This window comes from Bidens hawaiensis, unplaced genomic scaffold, assembly GCF_021521415.1.
Source record: "Bidens hawaiensis isolate Kalapana, Puna unplaced genomic scaffold, B.hawaiensis_p1.1 tig00031771_1, whole genome shotgun sequence".
Classification (NCBI taxonomy): domain Eukaryota; kingdom Viridiplantae; phylum Streptophyta; class Magnoliopsida; order Asterales; family Asteraceae; genus Bidens; species Bidens hawaiensis.
The window spans coordinates 109,680-123,633 of NW_027495366.1; the positions used below are offsets into that span (position 1 = coordinate 109,680).

The 13,954-nt window shown below is 31.7% G+C and overlaps 1 pseudogene; it reads right to left on the minus strand.

Annotated features, from left to right (window-relative positions):
- Positions 1–1,573: 1,573 nt before the first annotated feature.
- LOC143582512 (zinc finger protein ZAT5 pseudogene) lies at positions 1,574–3,966 on the minus strand (annotated as a pseudogene).
- Between the last annotated feature and the right edge of the window lie 9,988 nt (positions 3,967–13,954).

Here is a 13,954-nt window from a genome sequence, read left to right on the forward strand (position 1 = left end):
TTTTTTATTATATGCAAGTTTGAGTAGCATCCTTGACAAGTAGTTAATATTGATTGATTTTGGAAAAGAAGGTCGCGAACGGTCGTAATCGATTCTTAACCACAAGATTTGTTGTAGTCATACTTTAGCATACAACTGAATTTGGTGATCAGAAATCCCTTTCTTATTTTTGCTAAAGTATTATCTTCCTACATTTATAAGTATTTATTGATATATTGATTTATATTTTTATGTTACTTTTAAAACAATTTCATGCGTATAGTCATTACATATGTAACACCTTGCTTGTGTTGTGTATATGAGAAAAGTATCTTTTCACCTGTATATATTAAATTATACTCAAACTTTATTCACGTATCATTTCATATAAACGGCATTAAATTATTCTTAAGGTGATAAAAATATTTTTATAAATTTCTCATAAAAATAAACTAAAATTCAAAAAACATTCATAAGGTATTGTTCTAGTCATGATTTGACTTGAGTAACGGACTCAAATTACATAGTTCACACGGTTATTATTCCTTTTTTAATGATTTAAACTTAAAGACTGATTTATAGTTATGTTTTGGGCAAATAAAACGTAATTTACTCTAAAAATATATTAATCAATTGTTTTTAGATGTAAAGATTAGGCCCAAACCATGCCAAAGTTTGTTTATACTTGTGTGGTGCAAAACCAAAAATAGACGAACCTAATCCACCACTTTTGGTTGTGGTGCTACTTGTGCCAAATCCTACTCATTCCATTCCCATGACATCTTGTCTTTCTCGACACACTTACTCGACTTCATGCTCCACACAACTCTATATACTGCTGTCACACACACGCACCTCACCTTACAGGATTACGGCTTTTGCCAGAAACCAAACAAAAAATTTGGTTTCTTAACATTGCTAAATTAAGAAAGTAAGTCTGGTAAGCTTTAATTAATTAGCCTTAAAAACGAGTGGATTAGGCTTTTGATCAACATTAAAAAGATCTACTCGTCCACATGTCCACACATTTTAGAATCATGTAACATACTATGCGTGTCAACTATATATATCATATATGAATGTTTGGTTAGTTCAATAATTAATATCTGAACCATATTTCTGAGTGTGAGTTTGAGTTGAGTTTGAGTATATACGAAAGCACATCATTAAACAAAATGATATACATTTGAATATATTATAAAAAAAAAGAAATGAAAAGGAAGAAAGATGCCTACTTTTTAATATCATTCACTTTTCGTGAATGAAAGACAAAGCGTGACATGCATCACATTTGGGTTCAACACTGGCCACTTGCTCAAAGTATTCCACACTCACTACACCACTTCAACACCAAAATATACCAATCCTACGTACTCTTTGTTTATGCAACTTTAAATAATTTACTCATGTTAATTAATTACAACTGTTCAACACATAATCAACTTTTAACACACAACACATGAAGAATCACACTTTTGTATAGCATTGCACTTCCATCTATATATTAATCCGTAAATAAATCACATGAAATTTTCGGCATAATTAAGCCAATGCTACTATATCAATCGTCTTGTTCGTATTAATCAGTTAATAATAATTAATAACAAAGTATCATGATTAACATGAAAATATATAACTACAAGATTAATAATGGCAATCCACCAGTGCAGCCGCGGAGAAGAACTGAAAACTCGAGTGGCCATCGTCTACAACCTCCGGTGGCGGCAGGTTTAAATCTAAACAAAGCACCGGAGACTTTTCATTCAGTTCCGTTGAGGGTTTTGCTTTTGTTGGACTAACAGACGGTGGACCCGCGGTACGGTGTCGTCTCATGTGACCACCGAGAGCTTGTCCGGATAAAAACTCTGATCCGCATATTGAGCATTGGTGGACTTTTGTCTGACTGTTCTTGTTAGTATTAATAGCTTTATTTTCTTCGTATAATATAACAAGTTTCTGTTGAGTTTGATCGTCTGCGGTTAGTTTCGGTTTCTTGTGACTGGCTCTATGTCCACCCAGAGCTTGAAACGACGGAAAACTACGGCTGCAGGTTTTGCACTCGTAGTTTTCTCCGGCCGCCATCTCCGTTACACTCCGGATTTTTAATTTCTCAGTCTTGACTGGAGAAACAGTACTATGAGCCAGCATAATCAAGCAGTTGGCCATGTCTTCTTCTTCCTCCGATGAATGGATTATACAACCACCACTGTAAGAGCTAGATGTTGTGTTAGCCATTCGTACTGCTCGTGACGGCCGTGGATTCTCCGGCGTGTTATTAAAAAGAAAGAGAGTGTGTGTGTGTGTGTGTGTGTGTTGGTAGTGGTTAACTGATTATTATGAGAGTGAGGGCATTGGTTCCATTTATGTACCTTGTGAAAGTGATATCTTCCTGAAAAGTTAACTCAAAGGTGTCGAGGTTATTAATAAAGAAATTATTTTATATGGTTATACACGATTCCATTAAAATATTATTAAGTTGTTGCATAAAAAAGACTTTTGTTTGGTTTATGCACCTCTAATAAACTTACTTGATTATGAATTAAAAACGATGGTTACCTGAAAATTTATTAAGGCTTTCACTCTGGGCTAAATTACAAAGTTTAATTTCGGTGTTTAGTCTAAAACCTTACTTGTTTTAGTTGACGCCTAAAATAGTTAATAGGTTAATAATAATTGAGCCACAAACTCGAAAGTCGAAAATATCTAAATTAATTAATGACTTGTATATATTTTCTCTAGTTTTATCGTGTCTCTCAGTTTTCTTGATAAACATATATTTAAAGATGCCGTGTAAGCATATAAATCATTTTTCGTAATTTAAAAATATTTGGTTAAGTTGGTCATATGCTTGTTAATATGAATGGTACCCGTATATACTTTGGTCCTTCCAAATTTTTAACTCATAGTTACACGGTGAAATTGCAACACTTCTTTCTAAGTTTGGTATATATATCTACTTTCTACGCCCATATTTAGTAAGCATTTTAGTATTATTATTATTATTATGTAATTATTTATTTTGTGAACGTTTTCAAATTAAACAGGCAACAAAGAATTTTTTGTAACGAGTTTACAACTTTAATTTGAAGTTGTAAGCATTCTCATCCCATCCTCTATCTTCAAACCAAAAAGTACACTAAAACATACTTTATTTGCTCTCTTCATTTTCAATTAAATAATCCTTTTTATACCTTTTATTATTATCTTTTCTTTTTCCTTCACTCACAACCACTTTCAAAATATATTAAAAAATTATGAAAGATGAATAGTAACTTTTCAAATATATAGAAAAATCACTACTTTTTCTAAAATATAAAAACTCTTCACTCACAACACTCTGAATCACTCTCTAAATTATAAAAACACCCCTCACGTAAAATGAGGGGCTTGGATGAGAATGCTCTAAGACCTCATGCAAAGTGAAAAAAGAATAACTATTTATTGCGTCGTAATCGTTGATTATTAAATCAAAAGATGATTGAAAAGACTCGATGAGTTTACATATACAAAAACGAGCTTATACAAAAGTGATTAATTCATTCTTGAGACCCTTCTATTCTTTCTTTTTGTGTATTACTTGAATTTATGCACCACAAACTTATTATCAATATTAAAAAATTCGAAATATAATCTCATAGTCAAAACCAAGAAAAAAAACTCCTTTTAATAGAACTTGGAAATATATTTTTATTTTAGATTACTTAATTTAAAAAATATATTTTTAATTCTTTTAATTTTTAGATTTAATTTCGACTTCACTTTTAGAAGTTCGGCGTTATTTTTCTCAGTTTGTGACGGTAATGAACAACTACTTAATGAGGATACACATGCACTCGCAATTGCTGTTTAATATTTCAATTACAAGTTTATTATATAGACTCAATAAAACATGATTTGAGGCAGGTTTGATAGTTCGCCACCCACACACGCACCCGCTAGACGCGAGTTAATCCGCCACTCTCCCTCATTTTCGATCAACTGCTCCATTAGAACCCGTAAGAAAATTATTAAATAATATGCATGTATATGTGATTGAGAGAGTGAGAAAGGGGACCCACCCAATGTGGTCTACCAGCCGGTTGCCATGGACTTGATGCCCACAATATTGATTGAAGTCCGACCGCTCAAAGTCCATAGCAAGTCAACTAGATTCAGACCTTAATTCGGTATCACACCCATTATGGTTTCTCTGTTTATATTGTCATACAACACAAACACCTCTTTCCTACCATTTATTACTAGTATTTGCGCGTTGCTTACACCTAACTAAATAGGAGGCTATCAAACGTTTTGTTTTATCGACTTGCGATTGTTTATATCAAAAATAATGAGCATGAGCTTTCTAGCATTTACCAATAAGAACAAGCATGTCACGTACTAGATCCATAGTAGTTAACTTATAACATAAAGTCAAAACAATTAGAATCTTCTTTTGCACATATATATTAATCCATAGATTTAAGCAATTACAATCATATTTATCTTTTAAATCGAAGATTTAGTGCATAGATAGCTTTTGAAAGGAAGCACTATAAACTTTCTAGTGGTTAATCCTTACCCAAAGACCAGGTTGGCAATCTAAAAGTCACTTTAAACCCGGCTTGTGTGTTTCTTGGAGCGCAATTACAACCAATTGCGCCTCAACAAACATGATCAATTCGAATTTAGTGGTCTTACATCAGATTTAGGCATCTACATGGTCATGTTATTATACCTAAGAGTATTATAAAAACGGGTTTACAAAATATAAGTTTTACATGAATCTCAATGGTGTATCCGCTTTTATTACATGAGATCTTGAACCTATAGATAATGGGGTTGGGAAACGACAATTGATCTCGAATCACAGATGATTCAAAAGGCACGATCAAATGGTTCAATCATCTGTCAATCATGCATCGGGTATTATCTAAATATGGTTAAATAAGTTGATGCATAGTGACACGGACTAGCATATTGTTCCATTTCCAAACAAGTGCTCAAAAGGTTCTAAAGCAATAATTCCATAACAGCATAATATATACTTTCTTAAACTCTCTTAATTGTCTACCAGTATTGCACTTTGGAAAGCAATTAATGTTTCACTGATAACTTATGCCCCAAGGAATCTAGCTACATGGATCCATCTAAGAATGTGAAACCGGATTTTTAATTTACCTTAATATATCTAGGATAAACCTAAACTAAACTTAACCAAACCATCTGTTCATGATATGTTCTAATGTTCAGAAACATATAACTATATCGATCATGCATGTAAGGATCAATCAAATTAATAGAAACCGAGTTTTAACCAACACCAATACTTGTTTGTATTGGTTCGACTTTTGAATATCCCTAATGGTGTCCACTTTGGATCATACCCTTTGACATATTGCTTCCAGTTTCACAAAATGGTGGTCCTACTCTCTAGTGGAAAGACTTTGCATAAAGTCATTATTCTGTTTAATGAAGTACATCTAGTGAGGCTATGAATGTTCTCATTTGCATTAAAAAAGATGAAGCATTTTAATAGACAAAATCAAAATAAAACATGACTGAAAAGTCAAAATAAAACCATGTATGGAGTTGTGTGAAGAATTAAACTTTCCTTGTTTTGGATGGGAGAAGCATCTAAATTTCTATAATTAGTTAGGCTTTACATGTGATATTCTCATCATGATTTCCATTTCTCTATCTTTATTGTCTACTCGATAACGCCTTGTAATCATGATATAAGAATTTACATGTGATGCTATTATCAACCCATGGTTTGTTGCCCCAAGTGATCATGATCTTAACTAGTTGTCAACTATATATAACAAGTAACTAACCAGAGAGTCATCAAAAACTTCTATTATCTACCCGCGTTAATTATAATGTCTAAGAGCATTCCCAGCCCGTCCTTCATCCCTATCTTTATAATTATAATAAAAAACACTACATTTCTCTCATCTGTTCAATTAAATAATATTTTTTTATACCTTTATCATTATAGTTTTCTCTCTCCACCCTATAATTAAAAAAAATCACTACATTTTCCCCAATTTTACAAAAAATCACTACATTTTCTCTCCCTACCCTATAATTTATACTCACAACCCCACCTTATAATTTACAAACCCTCCTCACATAATTTTAAGGGATGGGTTGGAAATGCTCTAACTTATTTTCTTTTAAGAATCTTTCAATTTTATAAAAAAACAAATCTGTCATGACCGGGTCAGCAGACCCTCTAAAACCTAGAATAGAATCATTGCACACATGGAGATATAAGTCATCCATCCAAAGCTCAACCATGACTTTTAGTAAAAGTCAAAATACAATCATGTATGGAGTGGAAATCAATATGCAAATATCAGTTAATGCGTTACAATACGTTTAAGTATTCCGAAGAGTTTACACTTTACAGTTGAATGCTTGATAGAAAGAAACCCATAGTAGAGTGTATAAGAGAAAAAACAAAATGTCATTTTTTGGCATGGCCTTGCATTTGATTCAAGCATAACTTTTAAAAATTTTATACATACGACACATAAAACAAAAACGGGACCAATTGCCATGTTATGTTGGGGTCCGATGATGTTCATGTCTAAACCATTCAACTCCAGAGTAGAATGAGTGAAAACTAAGGATCACGTTAACAAGCAAGGCTATAAAAAAGGTATGAATATGTTAAATGCATTTTTATGTAGATTGACAATTAACGAGATTTTTACAAAGAATTTATATAACACGGTTTTTTAATGTTTGGTAACATTGATCTTTTTAAATCTCAATGTACGTTTCTTAAATAGCTCATATAAAGTTTAGTTTGAAAAATAGAAATGTATTAGAAATTCCCCGTGGTAGTATTCTTCCATCACAATTTTATGCCGCCTATAGCATATTTGTTTTATTGATTTGAACTCTAAGTATGAGAAAATACGATTTTGGACCACAATATTAACTGTTAGCAAAACTTCACATTTTTTAAGACACAATTATATGAATGGCCCCTGTACTCGTGTAGCATATCAATGGCCCCTTGACGCTAACAAATGTTAAAAATACTTGCATGTTTTTTTTTAGCCTAACCCCAAAACTATTTAAAAGTTGTGTTTGGAAACCAAGATTTGGATCACTATTTTCATATAGTTGGACATTCCGTTCTAATCATCAAAGAAACCGAGGATGATTTGTTAATGGTTGGATTATTTGAATGGTATGTGCAAGAAGAAAACATGTGTAATTTCGGTAGAGATTATAGAGATGTCGGAATGGCACTATTTTTTGTAGAGACTGGCTAAAGAATGAGAGCGTTCTTTTATTCAACTATACTTCTTTTTATGTAATTGTTTTGTTCTGTTTCAGCCAGTTTCTCTCTGGTCTGTCATCCATGGTTTTTATATATATTTCGCTTTTCTGCAAAAATTATGGTTAGAATCGCCCAACTCTCAAGGAAAATGAGGAGAAATATGAGTGTTTCTTTCAACAAAATTCAATTAAAAAGCATGAATAACGTTCTTTTTAATGTTGTGTAGCCAGGGCCGGCTTCAAGAAAGCAAAAAAGAAAATTGGGCCGAAGGCGAAAATTCTTTTAGGCCTTAAATAAATTAAATAAAAGGAGTATTTTGTTGGGTTTAAACAATTTAACTTTGATATGGGCTTACTTGGTTATAATTTAGGTTGTGAAAAAAACTTTTGTATAAAAATAAGATTAAGCATGTCTCAAATGAGATTAGAACCCATTACCTTTTGGTTATGAGTAATACACCTTTGTCACTAGACCAAACTAGTGGTTATGTAATTGAGTTTAAAGACTAAATATACATACAGTTTTAACAAAAATACATATCATTAAAAAAAACATTCGGGTCTAGTGGGGTGTCGGGCCTATGGCCGTCGACCACCCTGCCATACCCTTAGGGCGGCCCTGCGTGTAGCGGTAGGAAGCATGCGTTTCTTAATGGAGACCCAGGTTCAATCTCAACTTATAACACTGTGGGGAGGGCATGGGTGGCCCATTTAAGGAAGACCAGGATTCTTGTGACCTCCAGTTAAATTCTGAGGGTGCCTGGGTTTTACCACCACTAGGCTTTCGGACAAGTGAGTTTTTCCTAGCTGGCGATGCTTAATGACTCTATACGGCTGGGTTAGTCTAGCTGGCGATAACTTTTGTCATTGTGTAACCCGTACGAATTAGAATTAGCAACGCAATTGAAGAAAAAAAAACATGAATAACCCTTTTAACATTCTCTGCCGTGTGGACCGTGTCAGAAGTTGTTATGTCTAACGTTTTCCCGTATTGTGGGCCAAATGGAAGAATAAAATGGTAATGTAATGATCTGTATTTTGTTCAATCCAATGATTAACAATATTCTTGTTAATTAAAAAATATTAACTAACGTAAATAGTTAATCAAAAAGAAAAGAATGTTAAAACGAACATTTGATTTGTTAATCATCTCGCATGATAATAATGATTTAGCTATGTCGACTTGAATTGGTAAAAGAAACTTGAATTGGTTCGCGAATCCTCTAATAAAACGTTTATTTTATATATTTTTTTATTACATTATTTGAATGAATTATTTTTTTCAGTAAAATATATATTGCCATCGTATGTTAATATAAACAACATTGTTTATTTAAAAACCAATAATATACTAAGATATACGAGAAATGGTTTAATCCTTGTATAGTTTATTACAAAAGTTGACTAAATTGTATATGAATTTAAATATATTTAAGATTTGTTTTTAAGTAAAATGATATTCTTTTCTTTTTCTTGTGTGAATGCATATATGCATATACACTATAATGCTATGTGAATATATACACATTTTTATACTTACGAAATTTAGGAGATGGACAATAAAATCAAAGTGTAGACATGAATATAAACTATATATTTGCAATTTCTCTTATTTTATTGAAACGTTTTCTTAATGTGGTTTCTAAAACCAAAAGTGTCCCTATAAACAAATAAGGGGAAAGAAATTTGACCACCCACATTAGTTAAGAAATAAGGTTGTTTTAAAGTAAATATGGGCTTAAAACACATGTTCATTCTACCTTTCTATTTATATCTTTAATTTAATTATTTAAAGAAATAAAAAGGTAAAAGAAAATATCTTCACACTACACGTGTAGTTTAACTAGAAGGTGAAAAAATTCATATCACATAGACATAAGGGCCTTATCGAACTAAAACCTTAAAAGTGAGTAATGGTTTAACTAACCACTTTATTATAAAAAAATATTTTAATAAAATTAATAAAAATATAAGTGGGTGATGTGTATTATTATTATTGGTTTAAAGAATTAATTGCCATATGAAAAGTAAAGTAGGCAATGGGCATTGCCCAACCAGCACCCAAACTCCATAACTGGATAGGTGTAATAGTGTAATGGTTAACAAATGCCAATTGATAATCTTTTTAGAAGGCCTTGTTATAATTATTGAATCTTTTTAAAAGGCCTTAGATTTTAGAGAGCTTATAACCATATATACTTCCATCCCATGAAGGAGTATATGATTCTAAATTGTACAAATGCAAATCTAACTATACTATTAAAGAAATTGAGTTTTTGAACATATGTTTCTTTCCGCCCTAATTCAACATCTTTCTTTCCGCCCCGCCTATCTCACCGCATGGCTTATGTTACTCTTACTTTTCTTTGTTCATGAAAGGATTAATCAAGCCTAGATATTTCTCTTATCATGAAACGGTTAATCAAGCTCATAATCAACAAGGTTAGTCTATTATTTCTCTTATACTTATTACCGATCGATATTATTTCAAGCCCAGATTCATGTTTTATGGTAGTAATAGGTTTTGATTTCCTTGATGGATTATATCGATATCATCTTAGTTTGTATCAATTAGTCGTTTATTCACCTTAATTGTTTAATTTCGTCAGTTCTATAAACCCTAATGTCTATAAACCCTAATGTCTATTTGATTATTATTTAATCAAATAATAATCGCTATACATCAATTATATATACTTTGTTCATGATATGTTTTTCAACTTTTAGAATCAATTTTGATAGGCCGGGTTAAATAATCCATTATTCGTATTCAAGACCAAAAACAAACACTATAAGCATGTATGATATTGTTTTTGTGCTTATAGCTTTTCATAATTGGTGTTATTTTTAATTCTTATGAATAATTTACATTTTTTGCCCTTCAGATTCCAAATATATTGTGGAGAGCAGCTCTGTAAACAAATCAGCGATTGACTTGGTTTCCGGTGACGATGAGGTATAAGCATATTGCTTCTTATGTTCATCTTTGCTTTTAGTTTTATTCATATCGTGGACATTATTCACATTATTTTGTCATTAAGGAAAAAATAGTCATATTTTTAATATTTATTTATTAATTTAATGCTTTCTAATTAATCGATGTTATACTATAATCTGTTTCAAAGTATTAACTATAGGTCAACTACATTTATTATCAATTAATACTTAATAATATTATTACAAAACAATATTTCTAAATTTAAATACAAATAACTACCTTAATTAAGCTTTCAATGATGTTTAAAATGATAATTAAGCCTTTCATTAAATTGAAAAACGACAATTAAGCAAAGTAACTTCAATGATATATTCTTAAGTTCATTCTAATTAATTTCTTAAAAAAATGCAGGCTTGTATGAAATCCCTCAATTTGTTGTATCCCCAATATTTTAAGGTAAGTTTATTGTTGTTACAACATGGATAATTTTTATCTTATAGTTTTATATTAGTGCTTTGGATTTATAACATTGCAGGCTTGGAAGCCATGTTTGCTGCTTTGCCACTTATTTTATGTTGCAATCCAGGTATGCCTTCTAAGTCTAAATCAATATTTTGACACTTGGTGTATAATATTTATCGATATCTTGAGTTTCTCATATTGCCCTCTCAAATTTATTCACATTTCTGGTTGATCTCATGCTCATATTTTGAATTCACTAGAGTAATTTTCCAAATAAGCATTACTGTCATTGTATGATTTTAAGTTTGATATGTAATCAGTTGTAACTTGTAAGCACGGAAATTTTGAAGTATATATATATATTTTTTTTTAATTTTACATACATAATTTTAAAAGTTAAACTTTATCATTCTTAAAAATCAGTAACTATTCTTAATGTGTAAGAATCCCAACCCAGAATAAGGTGCATATTGTTGGTGGGGTATGACAATTCTAGAAGCATAAAAACACTTGACTTATTAGTCAACAGATGAGAAGATAAAAAAATGTGAAAGATGTAAAATCAACTCTATTTTTTTTTCATATTTTACTCTCTTATTTTTGTTTTTTTATCCAGGTGATAAGTATTTAAAACTATTAAACATTTGAACGAGAAGTTACATTCACAACCCAGGCCGCGAGATATGGAACGTATTGTTAAATGAAGAAGTGTGAGGTTGCATGAAAACCTATCCTAATTTAGCATGGTTGATCATGCAGCACAACATCAACTAATGTGCATTTGTGCACATAAATTATCTTAGTCAAGGATGGTTATCAAAGTTATACTGAATCAAAGCAACATACATAAATTTTATAACTATTTACATTTGGTTTATTGGTTTTAGAAAATCTGGTGCGCTTGTGCACCAATGGTCCGGTGAGTGACCCCGTCCCGTTTGTTTTTTATTATCTTTGTTACCTCTTATGTGAAGAATATATGAGGATAGTAAGCCACGCAAAGATACAATATAACCATTTGTCTTTGTGCTCTTAATGTTGTTTATTCTTGCCAAAAGGACATGGATGTGTTTCAGTTGTAATGTTTTATGTTTATAAAGTAATTTTTGCTTCTATTGTGTCATTATTTGTAACTTGTAAGTTATCTTTGTTTTTTTCACTAGATGGCCAACTGACCATCCTGAACTGGGATTGGGGACTTGAATTTATGTATGACTGTATATATGCGAATGTATATATATATATATATATATATATATATATATATATATATATATATAAGTGATATTACTGCGAGAAGTGAATCTCATCCATTGATTTTATTTGATCAATGGTCATAACTCAAAATGGCACTCTTGTAATTTATTTTCACCATTTTAATGAACTTTAATACCAAAAAGGGTATGCTAGTAATTTTTATGTACCATCATTAAAAACAAATGTGTAACTCACAATTACTTAACTAGTTAATTAAATCTTTCCATTAAAGCCACAACTAAATCTTTCTTTTGAAAATCATTTATTACTTTTGGTTTACTATCATTTTGAAGGCTTACAAATGCTTCATCTAATCTTATGGATGATGAATATCTTATTATTTGCAGGTGTACAGCGAAGAAACTAGTAAAAACCTCTTGTATCAATACGAAGTGTAAGTACGTACGTACACACATACATAGTAGGTACGTACGTACCTACGTCCCTACGTGTGTACGCTCCTACGTACGCACATACACACATACATACGTAGATGCGTACCTGCCTACGTCCCTATGTGCGGAAATACCTACATGCCTACGTACGTATGTCCCTTCGTGCGTAGGTACCTACGTGCCTACGTATGTACATGCATATATAATTATGTAAATACATACATTCATAAAGTGTATGGTGTATGTATGAGTTTCATATAATTGGCATATACGTACACGATAATTTCGATAATTTTGTAATGGTTATTAAAAATTCATGTAAGATATATGTGTCATCCAACAAACAAAATAAAGTAAATACGTGTTAATATTCAAATAAAATTTAAGTTACAATATTTTGCTTTGTAACTTACTAATAGTAATTAATAGTTACCACAAAAAGAAAATTGTTTATTTGACTAACATGCTCTTATAATTAATAATTAAATAAATAAGAAGAAAAATTGTGATTGGTTCTGATCACTCCTCGCACTTCTCGCCTTAAAAATACTTCTCAAAAGAACCAAATCCTATATATATATATAATATGTCTATGAATGTATTTGTATGATGCATACAAATATGAATGGCAATTATATATAATGTTACCGTTTCAAAGTCCATATTAAAAATATCTTGTCGTTTGAAATTATATGTGTGCTTACTTAACGATTATTATATTCCACCCGTATTATACAAGGGTCAATAACCTAGTATCACATAAAATATTAAGATAAGGTCAAATCCATCTGTCCAAAATATAAAATTAATTAAATACGTAATGACAAAATAATAATAAGAAAAGTCAGGTTTATTATAATAATAACAGTTGTAGTAAGTAGTAACCAACCAAACCAAATCACATTCCAGTAGATTTTGATTCTGACGTGTGGGTCCATCCCAACCCGACTACTCGGACCCAAATCACCCATTTTCATCTCAGTTTAGGATTCCAAATCACAATTTTGCAATTCATGTAAACCCCATGTACAAATCAAAATAAGTAAAACTCAACTGTTAATCAATAGAAACTCTTTGGTACTTAGTCTCTGTGGAAGAAACAGAGTCCTCACAAAACACTCTTTTCTTATTAATCTCAAAACAATTATTCAACGCCGGCGATGGAATCTGGTACGTGTCCATCGGCGGTGGCGGCTGCCGCCAATTCGGCAGTTGTCCGGCCAGCAGAAGGTTCTGCAACAACGGCCCTGCTTTCACCATGGCTTCTAGAAACTTCCCCTGTTCCGGAAACTGAACCGGGTTTTCGACGCTTTCTTCGCAATCTGAAGAAGAAATTGGGTGGGCTTTATTATAGTGGAATTGGTGTTGGTGTTGGAGAAGGAGTTTGTCAAGGAGGAGCGATTGGAACTTGTTTCGGGCTTCGTTTCGTTCGTTAATCGCCTCGGTGAGATGATTTTCGAGTCGGTTTAACCGGATATCGCGTTCTTGGACCTTAACCCTTGTGGCTTCAAGCTCCATTGTTGTTAGCCAAAGTGAGTGGGTTAATTCTTCTATGCTCTGTTTCAATTGAAGATACAAATTACATTAATGATGATGAATTTGAAGTAAAAATGTGGATAATTAATGGAAAATAGTATGGATAAAGTTG